Raw genomic sequence first — 9,743 nt, 5'->3', positions numbered from 1 at the left:
CACCTTCCTCTGCCCCACTCTACCTAACCAATTGGCAGCAGCTCTGCCCACTGGACTGCATGCTGTGCTCTCAGCTCAGGCACAGGCATTCTCCTAACCCGCACTGCAAGACTGCACTGTTAGCTTGAACCATGGGGGAGACTGGTCCAGGCCGGGATGCTGACATTACAAGGGGCTGTGAGCACCTCCATCAATGACTGCTCCGTGGCCAGCTTTAGCAAGGAGATTGTACAACGTGTCCAGTCATCCAACTGTTCTTCAGTCCACTAAAATGCTCATTAGTTTGCAATCTGTACCCCGGGGTGAAAAGCTCTGGAGCATTTGGTGGCACTTTCATGCCTCTGCATTGCTTGAGTGGGCAGATAAGCTAGAGGCCCAGCTCCAATTATTTCAATGTGGCTGTGCCTGAACTGTCTCAGCTGCAGAATAATGCTCACTTTCTACAAGGTTTCCCTAATGCATGGCCGCTTCCCCCCCCACCCCCCCCACCCCCCCCCCCCACCCCACTCCCCCACCCCGCCCATGCTTGTACACTACGTTCAACCACAGGGCAGCCCTTGCCCCCTCCCCCACCAGCATGCTTCAACCTTGAAGTCCAACAGGTGACCCGGGCGAGTGCTGAGTAACGTTACTGTGCACTCACCTCCGAGTTCCCCTCAAAGTGCAGCCTGCCAAGTGCACACCTTATACATGCTATTGTGAAACGCATCGGCATACAATCACACCGACATGGATGGATGAACTAGCGCAGAGGTGGGACAATTCCACCGAGCTGGCCTTGTAAAAGCTGAGCCATTGAGAAGAGTGACGAGGCTCGAATAACAGCATTGAAATGAAAGGACTCAGGCGGATATTACATGTGTCATGGATGGCCAAGCAGACAAACAAGTGGGTGCTCAAGAAAGCTGGTATGAAGAGGAACTTGTTTGAGGCAGCGGTATCATGGAAGCTCACAGATTTCGGACACGTGATGTGAACAGGAGGGGAGTGTTTGGAAAAAGAGGTAATGCAAGGCAAAATAAACCAGGAAAACGTGCGCAAGGAAGACCCAAGATGACACGGATGGATAATATCAGAACTAGGCCTGGCATCTCTATGAGGCAGGCAGTGAGGGCAGCGGAGAACAGAAATCAGTGGAAAAAGATAGTTCATAGTGCAGACAACCCTCAGAATGAGGACAGATGAAAGACAAGACAAGGCATTCCCCAGAGAGATTTATTTTAAATGGGCTAAGATCTCCATTAAAAAGTTCAAAGGAGAATGTAACGAGTGTATTATGAAAAAGGCTTGGTATGATAGATGTAGAGAAGATGTTCCCACCAGCAAGAAGACCAAAAATTAAATGTAAGATAATAAATAGGGAATTGAGGAGGAACTTCTTTACCCAAAGAGTGCAAAGAATGCGGAACTCACTTCCACAGGGAGGCAAAAAGCATCGATGCATTTTAGGGGAAGCTGGCTGGGTACATGAAGGACAAAGGAATAAGAGTTTATGCTGATAGGTTGAGGGGAAGAGGAGTGAGAAGAGGCCCGTGTGGAGCATAAACACCAGCGTGGATCAGTTGGGCCGAATGGCCTGTTTCTGTGCTGTACATTCTATGTAAATCGATGTATTAACCATCTCATAAAAACATGGGTAAACTAAAATTCTAATGTGTCAAATATTAAGTGGGCACTCAGAATATTGTATCCAATTATATAGGATTCTGACAGTTTTACAGGATTAATTTTCCCATCCAAAATTGTCTAGCAAGACAAGCACCACATCAGCTCAACTTTAGGGCAATTGGATTACAGCTGCAATTTGCAATTCAGGACAATTGGGCTAGATTGGACATAAAAGGTTGGTACCCTGTATCAACAAAAGTTACTATGAAGCTGACAAGATTGTCTTAAAAATACAGCATTCACTAGCGTTCTACATGAAAGCCATTTTTATTCAGTCTGGCCTCAATGTGATCCTCCAGCAAGATTGTTGACCCTATGAAATGATCAAGTGAGCCACCCACTGCATTCAGGAAGAAAGCCCAGCACCACCTACCCAGGGCATCTGACCAGTCTTGGCAGCAACACCCACAACCCAAGAGCAGTGAAAATATATTGTGTTAATAATAACATTAGAATTATGTAAGATCCCCTAGGGAGACAGTGGAAGCAGTGAATATTGAGTCATTCAAATGCAAATTAGATAGATTTCAGAAAATAAGAATTTTGGACACAATATATAACTAACTGGAGACATGACCTCTGGTAAATGTAGCATGGTTAGCAGGAGCAGGTGACTTTGGGTCGCTGGTTCCCAAAGCTTTCCATCAGTCAGGGTTTCCTCACCTCATGTCTGGGTACATTGTACACTAATTCATAGAGATTGATGGCTGTGATTAGTCAATAACTCCATCATCATTGTATGATACCACTGCCAGGAGGAAAACTAGATTGACCTTGGTCTTTTCTAGTCCTGCATTTCCCATATTCCTATGTATAATCTGGTGTGCAGTTAAATAATTTAGACTGGCAGTTCAACACCAGACTGAGGGGTGCTTCATTGTTGGAGGTGAGAGCTGGCAATTTGGAGAGGATCCAAGTTCAGAAGAGCTCATTTATTTTCCTGTCCCAGTGGGGAAGGGAAAAGAATGCTCCTTCTGGTCTCATCAGGAATGCTCAGGCCTTCTCAGCCTAGGCTCACCCCCTGTAAGTCGCTCCTGTGACCTATCTTCTTGCCACTGAGCCTTCATTTGGTGTTGGTTATGGCCTCTTGCCACCTGAAGCTCTTCTTCTGCCCTCCATATGATTGCTGCTTTTATGTGGGCAGCTGACTGGTAACATGTGCCCAGGCTTCACATTCCCGATGTTGGGCACATATGTGCTTGCACTACTAGGCAGTACTGAGGGAATGCTGCACTGCCCATCCTTGGAATAGAATATTAAACCAATGCCCTGTCTGCTCTTTCAAGTGGATATAAAAGATTCCATGGTGCTATTTGAAGGAGAGCAGGGGAGTCCTCCCCGGTGACCTGACCAATATTTGTCCATCAACCAACATCACTAAAACAGGTTATCTGGTCCTTATCAATTGCTGTTTGTGGTAGCTTGCTGTGTGCAAATAGGCTACCATCTTTCCTACATTGATAACTACAAAAAATACTTATATGGCCGTACAGTTCACTGGGACATCCTGAGGTTGTGATCAATGCTGCAGAATAGTTGCCTCTTGACCATTTGATATGCATGGACCCAGGTTAAGAATCACAGTGCATCTCCCAATACAACTTGGCAGGCCAAAACTGTCAACAATATCATTGATTTTTACTCATCCTCCAAAATGTACCCAACAACCTTGCATTTCCGTGTGGGAGGCATTGCTATGAACAATCTGTAAATATTCCCGTGCTCACTGGAAGCAAAAAGAAAATCAATTCCCATGTCCTTCATTAAAACACTGAGCTGTTGCAAAGTAATTAGGTTGATTCATTCACACTAAGAAATACAAAAGGTGACAACCTTGGCGATTATTGGTTTCTCCCATTGATCTGACCTCTAAGCACCTCCGCCATTCTTTTTGAAGCCAGCATGCTTTCAAGCCTGTGGTCATGCATTGCTAACCCCCATCTCGTTAAGACACTGACATGTGTCACAAAGTTTCTAGCACTACAGCCTGCCAGTCTTGGCTTTTTCCAACAATGATTAATTGCCTCAGATCTCTAATCAGACATTGCTTGACTAATTGGAGAATTGTGCCAGAGGAGCCCATTAAAAGCTCAGGATGTCGTGGGTGAAGGAGGGTGAGGATTCCAAAAAAAAATTCGCCTAGATTTTGCTGTTAATTAGTGGACGGTTTAATGGGGTTCACCATTCTAAGTGTGTAAATCATACCCGCAACTTGTGGTGATGAAGAGATAGCCTGTGAATTGTGAATCGTCACAAGTTGCTGGATGAATCTTGCCATTAGCCTTGCAATGAAGGCTTCGTGCACTCAAACCACACGTCTTCCCCCACCACCACCACTACCCCCCGCCTCCCCCGCCCCCAATCCCACCCCCAACAACTCCCTGTGTTTCATGATACTGCAGCGCTTATGTTCCAAACACTAATGCTTCGTCTCGATGTCAAATTTTGTTTGATGATGCTCCTGTGAAGCATCTTGGGGCGGATATTACATTGTGGGTGCTATATAAATGCAAGTTGTTGTTGTTAAACTGGCTGCAGAAAGCTAGGGCTGGCATTTTTAATGAAGAGATTGATGCTTCTACATCATCCAGAAATGGCCCAGAAGGGCAACAATTGAAATTATGGGGCTGTATTTTTAAGATGGGTTGGGGTCCAGATCAGGTGTGAACGGGCCCACAATTTAGCGCCGCAGACCTCCATGCTAGTTCTCGGACATTTTGAAAGACCTTGGCTTGGGGTCATATCGGTTGCCTATTGCAAGCAGGCCTATTAATGATAACCAATTGTCATTAATTAACTGTAATTGGGAGGTTTGTGGGAGGTTTGCCAAAGCTCCGTTCCTGCACCGATTAGCATTTCCAATTGGCAATGCAGGCAGCCCACATTGGCCTAGACCACAGCCAGACAACCGTGGTGGGCTCAGTGTGGGAAGGGAGGGAGAGGGGCACAATGGATCACACGAGGGACACCACCTCCCCCCACTCACACCCCCCACCCCCCAGGATCAAGAGTAGGCAGCTGTGGCATTTTGAAAAGTAAAATGAACTCCCTGGCCTTTGTCCACCACTGTCTTCATCCTCACATCAGCAACTCTCACCTTGGCTAGCGGGACTGATGATCTCAGAGCGCTGGAGGGATTCCCATTGGCACTCTAGTGTTGTGAGTCAACCTGCTGCCCCTGATTGGATGGCAAGCTGTCTTCCTGACGTTTCATTGGTTAAAGTCCGGACCCATAATTAGCTTCTGTTTCCGGTTCCTGACCACTGATTAAAAATTCAGGCTATGGAATCTCATTCTTACAGGTAGTAAATTGTTCCTGGAGATGTTTAAAAATTACACATACACTTTTTCTCACTTTTCTTTTATCTTTATTCTCTCTCTCTTTCAATCCAATCTTTCTTTCCCTCTCTTTATTTCTCTTTCTCTTTCTTCACGTGACTCTAATTTGCCCATATTCCTTTCCAGTCCTTCCTCTGTTTCTTTCTTAATCCTTCAACCTCATTGGTTAAGGAGATAGACTGTTGATCCTGTTATTCACTAATATTTCAAATGTCCCATTGGGCTGGCATCAGTTTGCACTTCCATCAATTCATGTTGCAAAATGTCTTCAAGCTGAATGGTGAGGGAAAAGGTCTAATTAATGGGAAATTCCATGTGTTCCCATACTCCAGAAAATCCTGGGCAATCTTTATTTCTCACCAATTTTCACACTTGGTCCAAAGCTACCTGAGCTTGCAGGAACAACTAGAGAATGGCTGAAGGGGTTCATTTATTGTTCACTCTATAAATCAGAGCAGGAGTAGGCCATTCAGCCCCTCGAGCTGGCTCTGCCATTCGTGTGGTTGATCTGATTGTGGCACTTTCCTGCCTGTCCCCCATAACCCTTGGCTCCCTTGTCAGTCAAAAATCTATCAAACTCATCCTTGAATATATTCAATGGCCCAGCCCTCACTGATCTCTGAGGAAGAGAATTTCAAAGTCTAATGGGCCTTAGAGAGAAGAAATTCCTCCTCCCCTCCACTTAGTGAAGCTTCTACCCTCTGGGTAATAACAGAATGTTAACCTTATAACTTATTATATTCCCTTCAAATGACAAATTAGTCTATAACCCTCAACTACTTCTAAATCTAATCAGTGTTCTTTCTGCTCACAATTCTCCTTCCCCTCACACCCAACTCCAACCTACTTTTCTCCTTGAGTTAAACAGAAACAGAAAACATCAGAGACTGGGGAATGTCCATTTAATTTATTTTCCTTTATGACCCATTGACTAGATTGTGGCCATGTTCTATGAATGTTATTTTGTTTTTAGTCACAGCAGCCTCCGATAAATCACTGCACACTGCAATAACACTTTAACAAATAAAAATGAAATGCATGTATTTTATAGCGCTTTTCATGACCTCAGCAAGTCTCAAAGCTTTTTGCAGTCAATGAATTACCTGAGAAGTGTAGTCAATGTTGCAAAAAAAAAGAAACAAAGCCACCAATTTGCATACAGAAAGCTCCCACAAACAGCAATGGGATAAAGACCTCATAATCCATTTTATTGATTTGACTGAGGGATAAGTATTGGCCAGGAATATTTACCGGGGAGAACTCCACTGCCCTTCTTCAAATAGTCCCATGGAATTTTTTACATCAATTGGAGCAGGAAGACAGGGCCTCAGTTTAATGTCTTATCCAACAGTGCAGCACTCCTTTAAAACTGCACTGAAGCCCCAGCCTAGATTTTTGGGGTCAAGTCTCTGCAGTGGGGCTTGAACCTATTTGGGTTTGGAAATGTAATCATTATGACAGGTCCTACCTGGTTTGCCATAGTTATGCGACCTCTGTCATGAGGAAATGTCTGGAGGCAACCATGATACATTCCATTCAATAAAAGCACTACACTAGGAAGACTGTAGTCCTTGAGCTCGTAACATGGTGCCAGAAGTGAAGCTCAGATTGAGTTTTGAAAAGCTGGAAGAGAAGCCACAGCTACTGAAAGAGGAACACTGAAATTTCCAATGTGCTAAAAGCTGCTGAAAAAAAACAGACAAGGAAAAGCTAACACAAACCAAAGACTGCAAGTAAAATACTGGGTGAAACAAGAATGGTTGTAAATTTTCCACTCCGAGCTCCTGTCGAAATGAAAGGAGCTGTGCGGAAGAACTGGCAATTTTTCCACTTGCAATGGCAAAACTACAAGATTGCAACAGATTTAATTAACTAGCCAGAGCCAAAACTAATAGCTATACTTTTGACACTGCTGTGGAGAAACTGCTACAAATTATATTCCACCCTAAATCTATCCAAACAACAAAAAAACAGACTGCAGAGATTTTCAAAGTCCAGAAGGCACACTTTGAACCCCAAGTGAACGCAACTTATGAACGATACGTGTTCAACATTAGGGCTCAAGGCAAAACAGAGTATGTGACTGCAGTAACAGAGCTCGCAGAATCTAGTGAATTCAGGCAACTAAAAGATGATCACATTAAAGATAGAATTGTTTTAGGCATAAGAGATCTGACAATGATAAAAAGTGTACTGAGAGACGAGAAATATACTCTCAAGAAAGCGATAGAAGTGTGCAGAAACATGGAGCGACAGCACATGCATGGAAGAACAAACCAGGAGTTACATTATGCTGAAAGACATTCCAGGCCAAAAGAGCAGAACAATCATGGACAAAAGGTAAAATGCAAGTACTGTGGAGGACACTGTACAAAGGAAGAGAAAGAATGTCCAGCGTGAGGAAAGCAATGTTTTAACTGCAAGAAGCCAAATCATTTCACACAAGTGAAGTATTTGGCTAGAAAGGAGAAGTACAGGCCTGTACAGATGGCCACTGGTGAGATATCAGCCGAAGATTCTGACAAATTACTATACACCATACAACAGGTTGATTCCATCAAGTCTGTAGGTGATAAATGGTTTGTGACTGTTAGAGGGATGACTGCAGAAGGAGAGCATCAAGTGAACATGAAGTGTCAGACAGACACTGGTGCATCATGCAACATCATGACTTTCACAGACCTGTGTGAAATGGCTTAACGTGGCGATCCAAGAATCCTCGAAAGTAAGGTTGAGGCTGTATGATGGCACTTTACTCATAGCGAGAGGGCAAATTAATCTGAGAGCCCAATGCAATGACAAGAATGAAGATCTGGAGCTCCAGATCATAGGCTGTACACAAAGGCCCTCATCTCAGCCGGAGCAAGTCTAAAGCTTGGATTCGTAACCGTAAACTTGCCAAAAGAGATTTACAACATGTCACAGCGTACTACATTGACCGCTGAACAGATCCTAGAGGAGTACAAAGATGTGTTTACAGGGTTTGGATGTCTACCTGGTGAATATCATCGCGAAGTAGATGAGAGTGTAAGACCAATTCAGCATCTGCTGAGAAGGGTTCTAGCTACCCTGAAGTCAAGCCTAAAAAACAAGATTAAGAGCTGGAAAAGAAGGGAGTAATCAAGAAAGTGACATCTCCTACAGATTGGATGAGCAGCATGGTAACAGTAAAGCAACCTGGAAAGCTGAGAGTACATATGGACACAAAGGGCCTAAATAAAACTTTAAAGAGATCTCACTACCACATGCCAACCATCGAAGGAATTTTGCCACAACTTGCCAAGGGAAAGATTTTACTATCCTAGATGCGAAGGATGTTTGCTGGCAAGTGAAGCCGGATGAAAGCATCCTGGATGCCGTTCAGGAGATATAGATGGTTACACGTGTCGATTGGCATTTCCACAGCTCCAGAAGAGTATCAATGCAGACAGCATGAGATAGTCAGTGATCTTCCCAGAGTGGAAGTCATAGTGGATGATCTGCTAGCCTATGGTTGTGGAGACTCAATGGAAGCAGCCATAGCTGACCATGATCAGAACCTAGTGCGACTGCTGGAGGGAACTCACCAGATGAATCTGAAGCTAACCAAGAAAAAATTGCAGCTGAAAATGTCTGAAGCCAAGTACAAGGGTCGTGTACTGACAGCAAAAAGTATTCGCCCAGATCCTGACAAGATGAGAGCTGTAGCAGCGATGCAGCAATCAACAAACGTGAAAGCAGTGTAACAATTTGTTGGACTCATGAGCCATTTAGCAAAATTTTCACCTAAATGGTCATCGAAGTGTGAACCATTAGGCCAGCTCACTGCCGAGGGTGTGCGGTGGTATTGGGACACAGCACAAGAAGCAGCGTTCACCAAAATCAAACTAGTGAAGACAGCACCAGTGCTGAAGTACTATGATGTCAATGATGAAGTCACCTTGCAGTGTGATGCCAGTGAGACAGGTCTCGGAGTAACCCTAATGCAGCAAGGGCAACCAGTCATATTTGTATCCAGGGTGGGGTCCGAGGTCGGTGGGGGAGGTGGGGGTGGGTGGGAGTTGGGTTTCTATGGGGGTTCGTGGGGGGTCCGAGGTCACGGGGAGTCAGAAGTCCATGGGGAATGGGAGTGACGGGGTGGTGGGGGGGGGGGGTCCGAGGTCGAGGGTGGAGGTCAGTCAAAGGCCCAGGGATGTGGGGAATGTGGGAGGTCGGGGGGGGTTGGTGAGGGTTCGAAGGTTGGGGGGTTTGGGGGTGTTGGAGGTCAGGAGGTGGGGGTTGTCAGAGGCCGGGAGGTGGGGAGTGTTGGAGATTGAGGGGGGGTGGGTGTTCGTGGGTCGGAAGGTTTGGGGGTGTTGGAGGTCAAGGAATGGGCCGGGGGGGCGGGGGGGGGTCGGAGGTCGGGGGTGGGGGATGCTGGAGGTCGGTGGGGTAGGGGTGTCGGAGGGAGTCCTGTTGGGGGTAGTGTCAGGGGTGTGGGGGGAGTCCCATGGGTTCAGTCTGGGTCTTTTCAATAGTTACCCAGAAGTTAGAAGAGGTTTTAATTCTTCTTTTCACGAGTAACTATTGGTGTATCCCTGGCGGAACCATCCAAAGTTTGCGATTGAAACCGTATTTTTGGATGGTTCCCAGCGCAACACAATTGTCCAGAGGAAATGTGCACTTTTGGGTAATTGCCGTGTAAACGCTTACCTGGGAACTTCCCAGAGGGATTCTCCAGGGCATCTTTGGGGTTCCCCCCAACTCTGACGCTGGGG

This window comes from Cetorhinus maximus, chromosome 5 (genome assembly GCF_964194155.1).
Source record: "Cetorhinus maximus chromosome 5, sCetMax3.hap1.1, whole genome shotgun sequence".
Taxonomy (NCBI): Eukaryota; Metazoa; Chordata; class Chondrichthyes; order Lamniformes; family Cetorhinidae; genus Cetorhinus; species Cetorhinus maximus.
The sequence above is the reverse complement of the archived record's forward strand: the minus strand, read 5'-3'. Positions refer to the sequence as shown.